Genomic DNA, 15,553 nt, shown 5'->3' on the forward strand with positions numbered 1-15,553 from the left:
GAGTCAAAGACTGGAATTCCCTCTATAACCGGTAAAACTGTCTGGCAAGTTACGTGCTCAGAGCTGCAGTGGTTTGGGTTTGTTGAAACGCTTCTCAGTGAGACTGGTGTTATTCAGTCGCATGGCTAGGATTGGCTTTGGACAGCTGAGTGAAACAAATGTTCCTAGGGAGAAGCATGAACTGAAGGTGTGAGGTTAAAACAAAATATCCTTTGCTGGCCTGGAGAGAGAGTAGCAGAGTGGTGATTTTTAAATCCTGCCTGTGAGATCAGTGTTATAAGCCTTGAGCAATGAGTAGTTAGGTCTGTGTCTACAGGGACGGGTGTGTGTCGGTGCCAGCTTCCTTGTAGCCATAGCAGGGATTTCTGGTTGGTTCGTGACTTGGCTCGGGCTTGAAGCGGACACCTTTGAACTGTTCGTTCTTCTGTAGCTATCTGTATTCCACCCTTGCTGGAGACCCAGACTTGGTGCCTCGCTGTGATCCAGTAACCCAGCTGGATGAACTGAGATTTCTGAGGGGAGGATTTAGGATGGACTTCTCTACTTAGGAGAATTCATCAGTGTCCCATTGCTCATTGTCCCGCATGCCGCAGGTTGCTGGGCTGCAGAAATGTTCTCGCAGGGCTCTTCCACTGGCAATCCTCAGACTGCGAGTGGGGGTGCCTGCCAACTGCGGGGCCCACCAGCAGCCAGGGACTTCGCAGTGACCAGGGCTCAGGTGTTTCTCCCTCAGCCGTTTATGTTGCCAGCCGGGAGAGAATTCTTCCCCCCTTCTGTGGCAGATGTGTTTTGGGACAGGAAGGATGTGCGAGACAAACAGGACGGGTTGCTACACAATTCCCTGTTGGGTGATTGTCACCACATCGACTGACCCAGAATGGCCAGTGGCCGAACACTGCTGTCTGTCAACGCCTGCCCTTTGCCACCCATGCATTTCTGGCTTGCCTTCTCCTATCTTGCTTCCAGTCTGCCGGCTTAAAAAAAAAAAAAAAAAAAAAAAAAAAAAAGCTAGCTGAAGAGACCTGCACTACTGGTTATTTGATGCAGATTTTGCTAAAATGCACTGACACATACATATAGTTCTGGCTGGTGGTAGCTGTGCATGAATAAACATAACTACCCGTGGCTGTGATGTGGTATCAAGCTACTGTAGATGCAAAGCATGCTTTTTAATAACTGTGTATGGTGAAATGGTTATAAATGCATGACTATGCAGTGTAGTCAGGGTCTGATATATCACTCATTTGTACATTTGTAATTAATTGTAAGAACAAGATTGTTCTTTGCGTGTGTTCTTTCTTTGCTGCCAAGCACGACAGAGAGCTGTAACGATCTTATACCTTAAGCTTGTAATAAAATATTGTTGGTAACCTAGCAAAGAAATTTCTTAATTAAGTTTGCTACACAAAATCCCATAATGCTTCCGAAGATTTTTCTTTTTTTTTTTTTTCTTGGACTCCTTAATGACTTTTACCTCTGAATATAATCAAAAACAAAATTCCTGATGTTTAAGAAACATTTCTGCATATTTTTTCCATCTGGATATAATGGAGCATAATTTAAGACTATGGGAAGAGGAGGGGGTAAATGATGCATGTAATGATTGTTTTAACATTTACAAGAAAATAATTTATTTAAATTGGATTAAGCCTTAATATTATCACACTTTTCTACCTGATTTAACATGGGGGGGAGGGTGGGGGAAGGGGGAGAAGGGGATTTCATGGTAAAGTGTTTTAAGTATTTAATATTTTCTTTTCTTTTTGATCTTCCAGGCATCCTGCCCCACAGCCATGTAAATTTTCCTACATACAAGTGTTCATTGCCATCTTTTACATTCCTCTGCTGACAGTGAAGAGGTCATGCTAAATCAAACTGATGGAGAAACTGGACACCATCTTTACCCAGGATGCCCAAATTAATTCTACCAAAATAAGAGGTGGGGGAACAGCAAAGGATAATTTTCTTTTGCATATTACTGCTTTTAAGTACTCTACTCATCATGTTGGTATCTCTGGTATACATATTCAGAGTGAGCCAAAGAAATAAGTACCTGCTTAGGACATGAGACCTCAGGGGCTTGTGGCTTTTTTCTGTCCCCAGCAGTTTTCCTACCAGCCTAATTATTTCTGCTGAGAATGGGTCTCTGAGTCCAAATCCAAACTTTATCATCTTCATCTAATTCTTTTTGCCGCTCCAGGAAAGGAATCAAGTGGGATAGATTCTGTATCCATATGCTCCTCCAGCTTTGAGCCTACCGATTGAAGTGTTTTGTTTATAATAGATGCTGTTTTGATGAGGAAAAAAACCCTCCTGCAGCCAAAGGAGCTCCATTAGTGGCAGAACCAGCAAAGCCTGGTTTTCCATAGGTCAGTGTCTCATGGTTTCATAGTGAATTACAGTTGTCTCTTTTTTCCTACAGGGGGGTCATTTGTTAGGTCTCTCTCCCATGTGGATTCTTTAATGTTTCATAAGGTTTAAATTCATGTTACAGCTTTTTTTTCAGTTAGGACACTTTTAGAATCTCTTTCTTCTCCTAGCTGTTTATTTTTCACAAAGAATGTGGGAATTTGAGACCTCTGTATCTATACCGCATTTTGCTGAAATAGAGAAAAATTAACTGGAAACTCAGTGTGTGACTACACAAACTTCAGTGTCCTAGCAAACCAAGCAAAAATGGTAGTATCTTGCTCAGTACAAGGTACAAGTACAGGTAGTATCTTGCCTGGTTTGGGTCTATATTTAAGTACCCATACCTTCTGTGACTACACAAACTTCAGTGTCCTAGCAAACCAAGCAAAAATGGTAGTATCTTGCTCAGTACAAGGTACAAGTACAGGTAGTATCTTGCCTGGTTTGGGTCTATATTTAAGTACCCATACCTTCTGGGAGAAGGTATGGGTATTTAAGTACCCATACCTTCTGGGAGAAGTAAGTTTGGATTACTAGTTAGTCCCGTTCATCCAGTAGAGCTACTGTCATCAGTGGAAGATGTTCTGGCTTTATGAAGCATCAAAGAACGATTATGTAAATTCCTATTAAAATGACACATTTCCTTCCAGTCCCATTTCCATTAGAGTCAATTGTAAGTCGCTCATCGCCTTCAAGAGGAGCTAGATTTGCTTTTACAACCGTAATCAGTACTCAGAGGTTGGGGCAGGTTTATTGTCACCAACATACTGTTAATCACTGCTATGTAAATCAGAAAAGATTTCTTCCCAATTTCAGTTTCCATTCACAAAGCTGGGGGGGGGGTGTGTGCAAAATCTCGTATTTGTAAATTGAGCAATGTACCTCTGTGTATTATGGTGATGTAATACACATGGAATTCCATGATACCTTTTTTCTGTAATGGATTCACTTTTAAAACTTAAAAGTACACTTCAGATAAATGGAAGGTTAAATTCTAAACACATTCTTAGTGTGTGAATAAGCCTCTGTTTACTTGGGAAGTATAATATCAGTAGAGTACTTCTCACTTTAAAGTTTATGAATTTCTTTCTTCTCCTCCTTAATTCGTTGAGATGTCAGTACTGAGAAAGATGAATCATTTATTAGTGGGAGGCCTGACACATGATGAAATCACTATCTGACACTTCAGTGACTTCCAATGTTGTTCTGTGAACATTCAGCAAAGCGCAGATGATGTGATGTTGCAGTTCTGTGGGTAGTGTTTTCTTCTTTTTTTTTTTTTTTTTTTGCAAATGGATGAAATGCTTTATCATCATAGTGTGTGAGAACTTCCCCATTTGATATGAATAGCCTTTGCCTATTATTAAGAGTGATTCAGAAGCTCTGATGTAGGGAAAAAATAGAACACATCTGCAACTGGCAGAGAAGATCTTTATATTTCTCCTGAGAATCAGTGAAAAAGCAGAACTCGGTTCGCTTTTTTGGGGGGGTGGGGGGAAGGCGGAAACAGATAACATTCTTGGCTTGAGTGTTAATACAGTTTGGAGCATTCCCCTTATGAGACAGCATGCAAATCTCCATTATGTTACAAATGAAGTGCATCTAAGGGGCAGTTCTGTGCTGGCCACTGGATTACCCCCTGAACAGGGCAGTGGTCTCAACCCAAAGACATTTAGGGTATAAATTGGCATCTGACAATAAAGCAATTGGCAATAAACAACTGGCTGTTTGACAATAAGCTGAACAGTTTTACTTATTTTAAAAAAAAGTAATTTTAGTTCTAGTGTCTTGACTCCAGTGAGCAGTTCTGCAAGCATATAGGTTAGACTTTTTGCTTTACTGAACTTAACCCCTGACTACATCTTTCTCTCTCCCTCCTCCTTCCCTTTCCAAGTATAAATGTTTTCAATTTGCTCCACTCCAGGAAACGTTGCAGTAGTAGTTTCAGGCTATTAAGATATTTTCCTGCCTCACACAATTTGAAATCTGAGCAATGTTACTCCCGCTCCTTTCCCAAGCTACAGCACTCAACCATTCAGATGTGCTACTGCAAGTGAAATGTCACAGGCTGGGAACTTGTAGATATAGACTTGCTTCCCAGTACCAAGTCTGGCATCTAAAGGGTGCCTTCAGGGTTTTCTTCTAACTTAACTGGTTTCTCCCTTTGTTTCCTCAGAAGCTCAAGTGCTTTTCCCAGTGAATCCAGTCTTTCCTCTCGCATTCCTCGAACCTGATTTTTTTCTCACTTGATTGCTTTATATAGGCCTCATCGCTCTGCTGTCTGAGCATCTCCAGTTCCTAATGTGTCTGTCATCATGATACTTTGCAGAATGTACTCTTCACAGATGTATGTGGGTCCAGCAGAACTAAATACTTGTGAAACTAAGGTGATGAGGGAAGACTGTGGAAGAGCTGGCAATTAAACCCACCTTTCAAGTGAAGACACAAGGTATATCTTGTGTGATATTCTCTCAAGTAGCTAATTTGAGTATCCTTGATTTTGCCCTCCAGAATTTTGGCTCTAAACTATTCCACAGCTACTACTGGAAAGAAGCAGTTGACCTTTGGAGGTAATGAAACTGATTTAATTATGTTTGCTGTTTGATATTGTGTGTTCCTCCCCATCTCTGTGCCAGCATGCACATATCAGATGTGATGATGTGTGCAAACAAGTCAGCAAGTACCAAACCACTTTGCTTACTGCCTTACTACTCAGGATCTGACGAAAAACCTGGTAAACTTCAGAAAGGGGGAGAAATTATTTCAGTTTCCAGTCCAGATAAACTTTGATGTGTCCCTTCCTTTACTATCTTTCCTTGGCATCTCTTTACATTCAAATCATCTGTCACCTTGGGCTTGGATCCTGGTAGTTCATCACAGCTTCCCAAAGTGCCCTGGCAGTTGTGGGATGCTTGGGAGCTTGGCTTTGCCCCTGAGAGGGAGCTTCCCCCAGCTCAACACAGAGGACTGCTCATCAATGCCTGCCCTGCCACAAGAACGCAGAAACTCCCTGTAGGCTTCACAGGTCACAGGAGGCCCTTTCCACAAAACCCTGCGTGCAGGTGTGTCTGAGGAAAGGGCTGCTGATAGCGAGGGGAGGCTGCCCACCCTTTCTGATCTGATGAGGAAGCTCTTTTTAGGACCACTCCCAAACTTGAGCCAGGCAGAAAGAGCTAGATCAGCACAGGCAGTTTAAATAGCAGGCGTTGGCTGGCCTAGCCTGGAGTGCGGTTCCAAGATGGTTTAAGCTGATCCAAACCAGAGCTGTTGCAGCCTGACTTTGCATCGTGTGTATCCCCACCCCATCTCTTGCACCAGTGCTGATGCTTGTTTGACTCCACAGGGAGCTGAACTGGCAGGGAAGTGTTATGATTTTTCGAGTTAGTTGTGTCTTTTCTGAACCAGTTCACTGTGGGACCAGACAAGCATCCTTGCTGGCATGGGAAAGGGCAGCAGCTGGGGATGGAGGGACTGTGGCAGCCCCAGCTTAGATCGGATTAGGCTGTCATGGACCCACGGTCTCATTGGAGAATGCACATGAGCATCTCTGGGAGATTTGAGGGGACAATACCCCCAGGCAGGAGGAGGGGCATTGTGATAGTAATCTCTCCCAGTAGCGCAGCTGATCCAGAGAGAATATTTGTCTGCAGTCTAAAAATAAATTATAGAAGAACTCTCCGAACACATTTAAAAGACCTAAAAGTTTGCTGTCAATGTTCTGTAAAACAAGTTAATTCGGCATAGGCTTAAAAGATGTTTCTTTTGCTTCCATCCCTCCCCCTGGCAGCCTGCCCCATCCTCTTTTTCCAAGCCATAAGATACCCTCCTGCCCTGGCCCTCTTAAGTCATGGTATGATGGGCACCCTGCCAAATGAAGCTGATCTTATAAGCTGCTACTGCCCTGGTTGTTGCTGGGACTGTTTGCACGATTTTTAATTCACTTCTGTGGTGCCCTCATTTTTTTTCCTGCCGGAGCTTGAAGTGGGAGTGTGTTTAGCTGTGAACTACACTGCTGCAAATTCATGGTCTATTAGCACCTTTTCAAAGCTCCCCTCTCTGTTCTCTGAAGAATTAGAACACAGCTATAAAAAAATCACTCAAAGCTATTGCACAGTGTCATCGTTTCGGGCTTTGTTTTTAAAATTATTGCTAAGATAGGTTTGTTTGTGTGCTTGCTTGCTTTCCCCATACTGTATTTAGATTTGAAAACAACAGCATCAGTAATAAGATACTGATGAACCTAAGGTAGATATGACAGCGTAATGTGGATAGTGCATATACAATTTGTCAAAGCAGACGAAATAACCACACCTTGGGCAATTTTCAAAAGAAATACACTACAGTACTTGTCAGGTCTGGGTGACTACTCCATAAACATATTACCTGCTGGCATACAAACATCACTTTGTATAAGGCAGTTACACAGTAAAAGAAAAGGGAGAGGCAGGGCAAAAACACTGATCTTGCGAAGTCCTACAAAAAGCCAAGATCTCAGATAGAAAAATGATAAAATAAAAATCACCCTGATTCAGGGATAACTACGTTTATGTGTAAACTATCCACATGTTTGATTTGTATTTTTGTTCTGATAAAATAAGTGATGTTGTAATTTTTATCGGTATATTTTGGAAAATGTATCTACTGTCATCAGTAGGGATACAAAATTAGGCTAGAAATAGACTCTTTTTTTATTAACGCATTACTAAAAATTTCAGAATTACTGCCACAGTTGGGATACACACTTTGGCAGGAATATCCTTCAGGATGAAATTACTAAGAACTTCAGAATCAAAATTGAAAGCCCGAGTTACCACACAGTATCATTGCAGGTATAATTTTTATGTTAAATATTTATATTAAATATTTTTTTCAAGATACATCCATGGATCTCTTAATCTATATTTCATTAAAACAAGTAATGAAGGAATGGTAGAGAGCAGATGAATTGTGCTAAGATTCCACTATGCTTACCCATATATGTATGTATATTTTTTTCCTAGGATGTGAAAAAGAAAGCAATGTCTTTCATAATATACTCTTACAAAAACACTATGACAGCTTTCAACACAACTTCTGTGTGTTTGTAATACCAATTTGCACACATTTGCACACACATTTGTATACAGAGCTATGAAAATCACACCTTAGAAATCAAAGGGGGCAGATGGAATCAGAATTATTAAAATCATAGCTAAAGCATGCAGCAAACTGTAAACTACAGTTTGTTTAGTTCTGCGATCTTAAGTGGTTGTCTGTCTTTGCTATTTCACTGGTGATTCCCAGGCACATGGGTGTGCCTAAATCGTGAGTCCACCACCTCCATCATTTATACTGTACGAGTCTGGTTTTTGACTACAGAAAGCAGAATCATCTACTGAAGTGTGGGAATAATGTAGGAACACCTTATGTTGCCCTAGATTTTGTATGTTAATCCTAGGAATATGTTGATTTAACTTGATTGAGGCCTCCTGGAAGAGGAGCCATCCACACAGCCAACCCTCCCCCAAAAAAGGCATGGGAAAGGATGACTTAAGATAAGGCATGCATTTGTCACCTGAGAGTTGTTAAGACAATGGCAACAGGCTTGGCCATGAGCACCTTGCCTTTGTCTCCTGCTGAGCCTTTGGGACTCCCTTAGCCAGAGGCATAAAAGCCCAGGAACTCACAAAAACAATTGAATTCGGCAGGATTGGAAATGTTCCCTTTCACAACATGAAGGAAGAAGGTTCAGGAGCATGCTCTGGGTATATGAGGAAGTTCAGCAATACTGGTTAGCCATCAAAGGATTTTACAGAGAGAGGGCTTCGTGTAGGCTGTAATTTAAAATGTTGTTTGTAATTTCCAATTCTTGCAGTCAATGAAGCTTTTCTTTTAAGAAGGCTATGCATTGGTGTATACTACAACTGAGTAAGAAAAAAGAAAAGCTTAACTTTGGGAAAGGTTTTCATTCTGAGTTGGGGAAAAACACACCCTGGAATATCTTTGTCTATCATATATTCTGTAACACCACACCTGCTAAATACGGAACCATTTCCACACCTGGCATGCCTTATAGTTTTAATAAATGAAATACAGCCTAAAGTTTCCCACCTGGCAAGATGATGTGGAGCCAGAAGAACCAGGAAGCCTGGCATCCTTAGTCTCTGGCTAGAGTGTTTTGATGGGAAATCATTCTGATTGATAGAAAATTGCTATCAGTGCTTCTGGTTACAGAATCCAGAAACAGGACTGAAGGCTGACCAGTCAAGTTTGCTTTGCAGGACAAGAATGGCTAATGCACTGGACCTCTCTGTATGTTACTTTTTGATGAGTAAAAGTTGAGAAGTGGATGGAAAGCAGATGTGTCATCCAGCAATTCTAAGCAAAATATTTTTCTTCTAATAAATAAAATAACATCCAAGTATATTCCAGAAGACTTTCCTTCTCCTTCTTTTCATGGATATACCTGCTTCTGAAAAGATGTATGCCTTTTTCCCTGCTTCTGATCGATTTCTGGGGTGTGACTCCATGTTATGGTATGCACAAGCATATAGAGAATGGTAGAAATTAGTAAGAGAAATTCCCATCACTTTTGATCAGACTTACAAAGGAGCTTCTTTTTTTCCTTAATAGCTTCTTATGTTTGTAATCTGAAAGTTGTGGTTGAGGGAAGGGTGCAGAGGCTCATGTTACAAAGCATCTTCTTTCTGCTGAGCAGTGTTAGCAGACCTTTTTGCTACCCAGTGCAAACTGACTACAGGAATTCTCCAGTGTGTTCCCATTTTCCCACATTATGGTCTCTACCTTCTCTACTGTCAATGCATCTAGAAATTTCTAACAACGGGTCAATAATCCCTGAAAGAGAATGTCCATTAGGTTAAAATGAGGACTCGGTGCCATGAAACACTGGCTTTTCTTTGTAATACAAAAAAAATACTATTCTTTCTAAACAAAGTAACTTCCAGTTGCCAAAGAGGAGTTCTTCCATGTCCACCACAATGTTGGTGGAGACTCTTAACATGCCATTAAAACAAAGAGATGTGGTTGATATCCCCAGGAAATATTTATACTGACAGAGATAGGTGAGATTGAAAAGAGTTAAAGTCTTTCGGTGTAGGTTCTGCAAGGTGTTGTTGGCCATAAATGTGCTGTTTATTCCAGAAGGGTACAGAGAAAACCTGCCCTGTGAGACTTCCTCTATAGTGGGCAAAAGACATTTTTGAGAGCCCTGTAGAGAGCTTAGGATCAATAGTACATAGCATAAGCATAATGTGCTACAGGAAGGCAACAAGGAAGGTCAGGGCATGACTAAGTTTCTTCAGTAGCCAAAGTTCAATAAAATTCTCCAGATGGTCTTAGCAGAGTGTTCTGTGCCACGGAGGAAGGAAAAATGGGGTTGTGGCAGTCTAAAGTGAGGGATAGTTCATTGGTGATCACAAGAGTATGTGAACGCTCTCTTAAGCCAAGTTCTTTCTTTTGTGCTTGCATCTTCATTGGTCTGGACAACGTTGCACCCCTTTTTTGATGGGGGTAGTGGAATGGATATATTTCTGGAAAAAGTCCATCTGTGATCAGATTTGCTGATGACAATGCCTATGTGAGGATGGCAGTACATGCAATAACGACCATTTTGGAAAATGAGGAGATACCAGAGAGATATGGAGACAAGAAGAGATTCGTGTTCTCAAAGACACAAGTTTTATACACAGGGAGTAAATAAATGACTGGATGCAAAACCTAGGCACAAAGCCACTCTTGTCACATTAAATTAAGTTGATTTTCATTTAATGTCTTTGATCTAGCTATTGCTGGGCTCCATACAGAATGCAGGCAGGATCTGGAATGTTGTTCAAGGCCAAGGATAAAGAGACAAAGAAAATGGCCACTAGTTTAAATGCCATAGTTCAAATAATTGTCAATGAAATGCTCTATGTCTTAATACCTTCTGCCATGGTGATTAGCAGTTGTCTGTTCGTTGCTATTTGAAATGTTTCTGTCCAAATTAATGACAGATAATTGTTTGTGGTCACATGATTACAGTCATGATTTACCAGCATTTTGTTGGTATCAAGAAAAAGTGCAAGGTCATTTGACTACTCTTGAATGAAAATACTCTGGAAAATTGGGATGCTGTTTAGGTTTCTAAGTTACTAGCTCTTTTTAATGAATGACAACAGCATTTCTAACAGAAGTTTACTTCCAGAAGGCATCACCACTTGCATGACCTTATTGACAAATACAAGGATTCTGTTAATTCTCAGTGTCAGTGGCTTCAGTGCATTTTCCTTGGAAAAAAAAAATCCACTCCAGGATGCAATGAATTTGCCTCCCAAACAATAAAATAGCTCAATCCAGGGCCTGGCTAACATAATCCTATATAGCAATTTACAGTCCGTTGAGTGTTGGGCTGTAAATTTACTAAGAACCAGGAAGCGATTGGCTTGTAAACCTTAATAAAACAATAAAGCCTGGCTTTCTGCTAATGAGAGTTTAAAATTCTGCCCAGCCAAGCTTAGGATATACCTAAATGGGGAAACTAACTGACACAGCTCTTATGGGACAAACTACTTTACAAAACAGTCTCCTGTACGGATGCTTTATTTGAGAATAAAGATTATCTTTAAGTCCTATAACAGTTACTCTGTTTTATGAAGTGAATAGTGATTCCAGAATAAACGCATTTTCAGAGAAACTGTAGAAGCCTGTATGGTGAAGAACTTGGTAATGCCAGTCATAGAACAGATTATATCCTGTGAGAAAGCTTAAACAGAGTTCAGGCTAACTTTCAGTAATGCACACTGGAAATCAGGTTTAAAACAAAACCCAAAACCAACACCAAAACAGGTGTAGTAAAAAGTTGTCTTTATTTTGCATGATTTTTAGCAAGATAATTCCTTGTATACTTCCCATAATTGTTTAATGGGAGTTTCCTGTGTGCATCAAAGGAAGAATATCCCTTTAAACGCTTACTATTGATTTCCGCTCAGAAGTCCAATTGACTGTTTTGGTGGGCGTCCCCTATGCTGATCAGTGAGAGTATCAAGTTAATAAATAATTCACTTAACAAAACTGCATGAAGATAAAGGTTTGCAAAAATCCTGTAAAGGAAAGATTTCTCACATTCCTAACTACTTGGAGTCAGGTTTAACTTGGTGAAAGTGAATGGAGCTCCAGAAACATTGCTGCATCATCTTCAACAGAAGTTACACACTTATTTCCTGTGTTAACTTCCCAGTGAGGTAGGTGAGTAGGTGTTAATAGTTGGAAGATCACCTTGCAGATTTTTTTTTTCTTCTTTTTTCTTTTCAGGGTTGGAAGTGATCTCTAATTAGTCCTCTTGTCTAAACCACCTGTTCAAGCAGGGTCACCTAGAGCAGGTTTCCCAGGACCATGTCCAGATGGCTTTTAATCTTTACCCTGGAGGTAGATATACATAACTGGCACTGGCCTTCTGGCAAGAAAACTTTAACACATCAATCTTTGAAGCTTATGTCCACTGCTCCCATTTTACCAGAAGTGTTTGAGCATTGCACAGATTTCTGGAGTATACTTTTCCATAACACTCTCTTGTCCTCCCAGGTTCTGGCTCTTACAGGTCTTGGCAGGAGGGTCCGTGCTGTCACATCTGAGTACAGCTTTGGGGCCTACATTCACAATGTTAGTAACTTCACATTTTGGTAGCTGATTGTCTCTCCATTCACAGACTCCAGAAGGAAATGAAGTGGGGAGCTAACCTGGATGCATTTTACCTCTTAACCAAAATATCCTTGAGGATTCATTTGACTACTGAAGTGCTTAAATTGTGTCTTTTTTTCTGTATTCCTTTTAGTATATTAGGACCTTTGGAGAGCCAAACACTTTTCTGAAAACCAAACGCTTCTGAAGAATAAGCCATCATTTGTGAGTATGTTCTTAACTAAGACTTTCCAGCTGAACTAGTTATAAGTTTTATGCCTGAAATCTGTATGCAGAATTTACCCCTTTATAGCCTGATAAATGTATATATCAGATTTATTTAAACTCTTGAGAGGTAGAAAAAGAGAAAATCCTGCTAACCATTTAGGAGACTTAACAGTGCTGCTTCACTTAAACCACTCTAGTCTTGGGCAGTCATCTAGATGACATGTAAATAACTGTCACCTCAGGACCTTTAGCAAGGCTCAGTGCTTTGTTTTTGACTTATTAGAAGCTTTTAATGACTAGTATGAAGTCACAGATTAGAGCCACAGATATATAGTTACACATTCAGAAGACTCTATTAAAGGCCTTTTTAGCTTTGCTGTGAATTTACAATTTGAGAATTTCCAAGAGAGTATATTTTCTGAGACAAATTTCATTGCCTTAGGATAATTTTAATTTTTTTTTCTTTAATGTGATTTGTCATGGTAGAAACTAGACATTTTCCATGTGGATTTACTCTGTGCTTTCTGTGGCCTGCAAGGAATTAGTTTTAATTAATATGACTGGCAAATGCATTGTTGAAATAGTCCTTGTGGCAGGCACACCTTTGTGTTAACAATTGGGTTAAACAGCCCCTTTATCAGAGCTATTAGCACCTAATATTACTGTCTGATTAAAGATCGTTCGGTGGGTTATCCAGTCCCAATGCTTCCACAGACCCCCCCAGACAGGTGCTCAAGTAAGAAATTATGTTAAGTAAATTAGCACTAGTATCTCATCGTTCATGGCTTTGTCTTGGCTGCAGAAAAATAAAAAGTTATTGGGCTGTTTGGGTATTTTTTTGTCCCTCTTAAGCAGCAGGTTAACTTGTACAATCCCTGTAGATTTACATTGCAAAAAAGGCAAGATCAGCACTAAGGCCTTTGTCCTATAGTTGACCTGACCTTCCTATCTCATCAAAGAGTACTTTGCCTTTCCTCCACCCAGGTTGGTTAGGAGGATGGGTGTGCTTTTACACTAAAAACATTATAATTCTGTTGTTGTTGTTGTTGTTGTTTTTTAACAGTGGACGCAGCATGTAATGTAGATAGTCTATCCTGTGTCTCTATAAATGCATTTGATTTTAAATTCATGCGTTTAGACTGGGCTCGTAGGTAAACTGGAAATGCGTAACTTAAGAAGGCAGGAAATCCCACAAGAGTTCACAGAGCATAGCTTAGCTGACAGTTCACTTTTTAATGGGTGAAATGAAGCCCTGACATTAATGAGCACAGGCCCCCTGACTTCAGTGGAATTTTGCATCCTTATACCAGTCAGATTTCTGGCTCAATTGTGTCGGATGGGAATTTATAGTACCTTTCATGTCCCCCTGAACAGCTATGTGTCCTGCGTAGCCTGGGGACTGTTTCTGACAACGAGGCTGCAGAGCAGAAAATAGTGAGCTGATGACAGACAAGACCCCAAAGTTTTTGTGTGCCTTGAAACAGGAGCAGTGTGTCTTGTCCCTGTTGATTTCTGTTAAGTTTGAAAGGGCCAAGAGTTTAATATAAGTAGCTGGAATGAGAACTAGCCCATAGGTAGGGCTAGCATTACTGTAAGAGCTATCATCTGAGCCGTGCTCATTGTAGGATAAGGAATTTTCTTGGGTGTCTGTGAAAGAAACATAACAAAATAAGCACTATTTATTGATGAAGTGTTAGTCTTTGTTTGCTTCTCTCTTTGGAGAGGGGGGCAAAAGGACACGCTGGTGTCAAGTGGATTTGGATGGGTGCTACCTCACGTTGCTTAAAAACATGCGCTAAAAAAACATCTCAGAATGTGTCTGGTTAGATGGAGGCAAGTGTCTAAGATGCCTAGGGACTCTGACAGAAAAAAAGGAGCTAGCTTGGAGCCTCTAGTTCAGTCTTGCTCTAAATAAACCTCCTCTTAGGTTAGAAAGTGATGACATGTAAAGGGAGCTTTAGAGATGCAGCACAACATTATGAGACAAACCCTTTCTCCCCCGCCCACCAAACCCCTGAAGCATCACAGTCTGTAAAAGATGCATTAGATTTATCAATAGACCTTTCTTTACTCAACTGTGCTGCAATTCCTTTTGGGAAAAATTGGATTTTCATCAAAGACACAGAAGACTATAAAATTGGAAGCAGATGTGAGGTTGGATTGGATAGCTCTATGGCTGTTTCTTTTGTGGAAGCACTTTTGAACAAACCCAGCCTTATGTGCTCCTTGCTGTCTTGCCCCATGTAACTCTCTTGCCTGCTTTTTACATTTTCCAGAGAACCAGGAGGTGCAGTGTGACTAACTGATCTAAATGTAAACTTCTTCCCTATCACGTCATCTATCTCTTGATTTTCCAACGGTTCCTGTATTCTTTGGAAGATATGTTTAAACAATAACCTCAATATTTTGCATTGTTAACTGTCGTGGTTTAACCTGGCAGGCAGCTAAATACCACACAGCCACTTGCTCACTCCCCCGCCATGGGATGGGAGAGAGAATTGGAAGAGTAAAAGTGAAAAAACTCATGGGTTGAGATAAAGACAGTTTAATAGGTAAAGCAGAAGCCGTGCACGCAAGCAAAGCAAAACAAGGAATTCATTCACTGAATTCAGTTCAGCCATCTCCAGGAAAGCAGGGGTCCATCATGCTAACGGTTACTTGGGAAGACATGTGCCATCACTCCGAATGTCCCCCCCCTTCCTTCTTCTTTCCCCAGCTTTATATGCTGAGCATGATGTCATATGGTGTGGAATATCTCTTTAGTCAGTTGGAGTCAGCTGTCCCCGCTGTGTCCCCTCCCAGCTTCTTGTGCACCCCCAGCCCACTCGCTGGTGGGCTGGTGTGAGAAGCAGAAAAGGCCTTGGCTCTGTGTAAGCACTGCTCAGCAGTAACTAAAACACCCCTGTGTTATCAACACTGTTTCCAGCACAAATCCAAAACATAGCCCCATACTAGCCGCTATGAAGAAAATCAACTCTATCCCAGCCAAAACCAGCACATTAATAAAATAATACAAAAAAATTCAGGCAGTGCACTGCATGTAGAGGCTGAATTTAGTCATGATTACTAGCACTTTTGCTGTCCTGGATGAAGTTTATACCTGGCCCATATATGATACCTTAATTTATTCGCATGTTTTAATTTGTTGAAAAGAAGCTTAGATTTCATTTACTTAGAGAAAGGTCTGTCTTCTGGCGTATTGATGGTGTTACTAATGTAAGTGATGAACTGGGGGGAGAATTACAATTTTAAAGATTAT

General features: G+C 40.6%; 1 long non-coding RNA gene across 7 annotated transcripts in view; it reads left to right on the forward strand.

The window, feature by feature from the left end:
• Positions 1-15,553, forward strand: part of LOC148057506 (uncharacterized) — a 47,329-nt gene that overhangs the window by 9,346 nt on the left and 22,430 nt on the right. For 5 of the 7 annotated variants that reach the window (XR_015706256.1, XR_015706263.1, XR_015706265.1 and 2 more), the window contains exons 2-4: positions 1,776-1,939; positions 4,676-4,861; positions 12,221-12,291. This is a non-coding gene — a long non-coding RNA (uncharacterized LOC148057506). Of the gene's footprint in view, positions 1-1,775; positions 1,940-4,675; positions 4,862-4,923; positions 4,983-12,220; positions 12,292-15,553 lie in introns of all 7 variants that reach the window. The other 2 variants (XR_015706259.1, XR_015706260.1) reach the window with 2 other exon arrangements.

Source organism: Nipponia nippon, unplaced genomic scaffold (genome assembly GCF_047370975.1).
Source record: "Nipponia nippon isolate SJK-2023a ecotype South Korea unplaced genomic scaffold, ASM4737097v1 scaffold_1, whole genome shotgun sequence".
NCBI classification, from domain to species: Eukaryota; Metazoa; Chordata; class Aves; order Pelecaniformes; family Threskiornithidae; genus Nipponia; species Nipponia nippon.